Raw genomic sequence first — 5,274 nt, 5'->3', positions numbered from 1 at the left:
TCTCCGCCCGAGGGGAGGAGCTTTCTCGGGGTAACAGGCTGTGGGGCCTCCCGAGGGTGCTGCGAGCTCCGAGACGGTCACCCCCGCCCAAACACACACACACACACACACACACACACCCGCCCAAACACACACACCCTGATCACGCAGCCGCTGAGCTCTGGCTGTGCGGTGGCCGCCGCCCAAACACACACACACACACACACACACACACACACACACACACACACACACACACACACACACACAACCAAACATACACACACACACACACACACACACACACACACACACACACACACACACACACACACACACCCTGATCACGCACGCAGCGGCTGAGCTCAGGCTGTGCGGTGGCCGCCTGGCTAAGCATCCGACCTCCCAGGGTGTGAGTCAGGTCTGGGTCAGTGCCTAACCAGGAGAGCGCAGGGGAGCTCAAGCCTAGCGCTTTCCTTGAACTCTTCCCGCCTCGCTTCGTTATTCGTGGGGAGGGCAGTGGCGCATGCTCTTAGTTATCAGAGTGGGAGAGATCCACTGGATGCGGTTGATGCCTACGGTTTTAGTTAATGAAGATTCCTGACTCTCAGAGGATGGAGAGAAAGAACTTGGGTAGCCGGTGTGGGTAGCAGTGGACTTGGCCTTACCGAGTAAAGATGCACCTGCAGAGACTGGTAGTGATTTCTCATGTGATCCCAACACTCAGGAGGCTGAGGCAGGAGGACAGCCACACATGTAAAACCAGTCTAGGCTATAGTAGTGAGTCCAAGACCAGCCTGGCTACAGAGACCCTGCCTCCAAATCAAAACAGAGAAGAGAGAAAAGGGAAGGCTGGAAGTGCGAGTTGGTGGAAAGTTTGCCTAGCCTGCACGAAGACTTGGGGACAGTTCTGATGGTCTGAGTGTGATCCTGGAACCTATAGGGTAAAAAGGAGAAAACTTGTTCCTGCAAGTTGTCCTCTGACCTCCACATACATTCATGCTGTGCTGCTCACAGAAAACACACACACACACACACACACACACACACACACACACACACCAAAGAGACGTTTTAAATTGTTTTTAAAATAATAAGAAAATATAAAAATTATCTTAAAGGTTTGCTTATTTGGATTTATTTATTTTTATATGTGTGAGAGTTTTGCCTGCATAGGTCTGTGTACCACATGCATGCAATGCCCACGGAGGCCAGAAGAGGGCATTGGATTCCCTTGGACTGTAGTTAACAGATAGTTGTGAGCTCTCATGTGGGTGCTGGGAACGGAACCCTGGTCCTCTGGAAAAGCAACCAGTGTGCTTAACAGCTGAGCCAACTCTTCAGCTACTCAAATATTGTATGATTTTTTTTTTAAATAAAAGTTTTAGACCAAGGAAGTGGAATGTCAATGCCCTGGGAATAGGGCTGGATTAATGGGTGCGAGTTTGAGACAGTGGCCTGTAGCTGTGTGGGGGTTTTTCCCCCCTTGGTAAAGGGAGATTAAGCAAATGGAAGAGAAGAAATACATCCTCAGTTCAAGGCTTCCTATGATCTGGCTCAGCCTAACCCTTCATTCTTATCACTTACCACAGTCTGACTGATCCTGGTTGTGGTTGACTGTAAATGTCTCTCGGAGCTGCCCGAGCCCTCCCTAGCGACCTCTTTTCCTCTACATCTACCTGACCTCCACCTTCCAAGAAACCCTCCCATCCGTTCAGCCCCCAGACCATGTTCCTCCCAGCCACCTCTCCATTCAGTGCCTCTCCACCACTTACAAAGATGTGATACTATATCCCCGTGGCTGTCTCCACTCTCCAGACGGCCCTTATATCTTTGGCAATAAATGTTTATCTTTTTTTACTCAGTAAACATTTGTTGGGAGATGAATGTGTCTATTAGGGTCTTGACAGAGAATGGACACCATATTCAAACTGAGCAATGTGGTAACGAACGGGACTTCTTACATTTGTGAACAGGGATGTGGGAAACCACAAGGGTTTCACACTGTCCCAAGCCTACAACAGAGAGGTTTACTGGAGTCCAGAGAGAAAACTCCTTCGGGGGTGAGGTGGGGTGGGGCAACCTTGTGTGAGAGGTTCAGCCTTTCTGCAGGGACTCTTAAAGGAAAAGACCGGACGGGAGGTAACTATTCCACTGTTACCCTCCCTGTCCATCTCCTGGAGAGGTCCTCCAGTGGCTAAGCAGAACCTCCTCAGACACCGGGGGTGGGGGATGGGGGGGGTTGAGGGGGGTTGCGGGGGAGGCTGTAACTCTTGCAGGTCAGCGCCCCAGGGCACAGAGCCGAGTGAGCAGGGCCAAGCATGACAGCAGGTGTGTAAGACGTTCGTTATTCTCAACCAAAAAAGTTCAACGTGGTGCTTTACTTTTGGCCTGAGTAGACCATATTTTTGCATTTCCATCTCTTGACTGTGTGGATTGCTCTATCTGCTCCTCCGTCCTCTACCCTTGGCCTTGCCTGTGTTCAGGAGCCTTCAGTCTGCAGAGAGGTTCTTAACCTTCCTAACGTTGCGACCCTTTAATCCAGTTCCCCATGCTGTGCTGACCCCCAACCATAAAATTATTTTCGTTGCTACTTCATAACTGTCATTTTGCTACTGTTACAAATCGTAATGTAAATATCTGTTTCCCGATGGTCTTAGGGAACCCCTGTGAAAGGACCATTCGACTCCCAAAGGGGTCAAGACCCCCAGGCTGAGAACCACTGGTCTCAGCCTTCCTTGTCCTGTGGCTTCCAGCCGAGTTTGGTGGATGGATGCTGCTCACAGGCTAAGGGAAGGGGGTGTGAATTCACCTATTAGCCCCACAGTGGTGTCTCCATGTCGGGTCATTTTTTCTTCATTTCCCTTTCTGTTGGTATTTTCTGATATGCTCTCTTCCTGGTTCTCAGGGGAGGTGGAAGGCACTACCAGGCCCCCTCGCCTCCCCAGGCTCTCACCTCCCAGTGGCTTGTCCTGCTTCCCATCTGCCTTGCTATGTTGTTGTTGCCTCAGTCTGTTTACGCCTCTGAAAATACTCAACCTATTCCACCTCCTCAAAATAAAGCCTTTGTGTGAACTTGGCGTTTCCTGACGGATTCTGACTAATATAAAACGGAAAAATACTGATCTGGTCATACTGTGACCCCAGTCTCGCCCCAGGCAGGCACCTTCAATCCCTGTAACCCACTTGATGGAAATGGAGAGCAGGCTCTCTGGAGCTCTTCTCTGACCTCCACATGTTCACGTGACCCCTGCGCACCCCTAGCCCCCATGCACACAGAGATAAGTAAATAAAAATGTAAAACCATCTAAGAAGCTGGATAAAGAACTGAGAGCCAGTACCATTCCTCCATCAAGCTGGCCTCCTTAGTGTTCCACCGGGAACGGACAGCTCACGTTCTGTCTCATTGTGAATGCATGGGTACGTTCAGTGAGACGAAAATCAAAGATGCAATCACAGTTTCTCCCTTCCTTTTTCCTAGACAAGAGGTTTGGGGATCAGAAAGTTATACGTTCAGAAGTCGAGGACCTGCCTAGAATTCATGAGGACCTGGGGGTTCTGGTCTCCAGTGCTGAAAGAAAAAAAAAATGTCCCAGTCACTTGTCCAAGGTCAAGTGACTCACAGCTGAGATTGTGATTCATGATGCAAGCCAAGCCCTAAAAGTGGTCAAAGGCTCCTTAATGAAATAGAAGGATTAGTGTTTTAAAGTCGGAGCCCCGCTAATGGGGCGAATATGCTTTCATCAGGGGAGGCATGTCAAAGGCAGGCAGGTAGGTTATCTCCAGGAATTAGTTTATACACTGGGAGGGGTGACTCCCTGGGTACACCAAATACCAGAGATGACTAATACTGAAAATAAGAAAATATAACAAACACAGCTTGGAACCGTTGTTGACAGAGAGTATTTAAAAACACATTCATGCTGACAGACTGAGGGGGTTAGAGCCTCAGATAAAGCTAGGAGTTAGCAAGTGAATGGAATGCCCTGAAACATGTTTCTCATAATCAAGGTCCCACACACAAACCAAGTTTTATAAGTACATTGGGCTGTGTGAGTGGGACATTGTACTGTGTAAGGAACTGGGCTATGCAATTAATGAGGACTCCAAACCATAGCTCTCTACCTTTGGAGTTTTTTTACTGGGCCTTTCTGGTCGGCTTTACAATAACAGAAACAGGTATTCTAATGATAATCCTCCCGTCGCAGATGCAGTTTTTAAAGGGCTTTCATAGGCAGCACACCTCAGAAATAGGTTTCCAGAATTTGACCTCACACTCATAGACCTCAGGGCCTTAGTGAAGTGTGAAAGGATCATGTAAGCATGAAAAAGAACTCTGACTAGAAGAGAGAGTCTCAGTCTTTCCCTTTCAAAAAATTTATTTTGTTTGTGAGTGAGTGAATGTGTGTGTGTGTGTGTGTGTGTGTGTGTGTGTGTGTGTGTGTGTGAGAGAGAGAGAGAGAGAGAGAGAGAGAGGGGAGGAGGGGGAAAGGGGAGAGGGAAGGGAGGGAGGGGGGAGGGAGGGAGGGGGAGATAGCAGAGGACACCTGTGGGAGTCAGTCCTCTCTTCTACCATGTGCCTCCTGAGAGTTAGGACTCATCAGGATCATCAGGGTTGGGCCTTTACCCATTGAACCATCTTGCTGTCTCCAGAGAGATACTAGATATTTTCTAAATAAAATTTACAGGCAAATAGTTTAAATGTATCTTACTAGATCTTGGGAGGCTTACTTGTATCTTTGTTAACAGGTGAGCGTCTTTTTAAAGAGAAAACTGGTCTAAGTCCAATTTTCACTTGTTCTTCAGAGCAATCCCTGTGTTTGTTTCTGTTTGTTTGTTTGTTTGTTTGTTTGTTTGTTTGGAGACAGTCGCTCACTGGAACTCTGATTAGGTGGCGATGGCTGTCTGGTGAGCCTCACAGACCTGCCTGTTTCTGCCTCCCCAGGACTGGAATTACAAGCATGTTTGATACGTTATTTTATTTTTTGAGACAGGGTCTCATGGTTTGGCTCTGGCTGGCCTGGAACTGGCTATGTAGACCAGGCTAGCCTTGAACTCACAGAGATCTACCTGCATCTGTCTAGAAGATGCTGGGGATTAAATGTGTGGGCCACTAGTGTGACGTCTGCTTTGGGCCTTTTTCTGTGGGTGCTAGGTCCTGAGCTCAGGCCTTCGTGTTTGTGTGGCTGCTGTTTGACTGATGATGCTCCCTCCTGGTCCTCCAAAGCTTACTTTTTTCCCAAGCTAACTTGGCTCCCACCATTAACATGTTCTTTCTATGGGAGCCCAGGCCCT

The sequence above is a fragment of the Peromyscus maniculatus genome, chromosome 4, assembly GCF_049852395.1.
Source record: "Peromyscus maniculatus bairdii isolate BWxNUB_F1_BW_parent chromosome 4, HU_Pman_BW_mat_3.1, whole genome shotgun sequence".
NCBI lineage: Eukaryota > Metazoa > Chordata > Mammalia > Rodentia > Cricetidae > Peromyscus > Peromyscus maniculatus.
Note: the sequence above shows the minus strand (reverse complement) of the source record.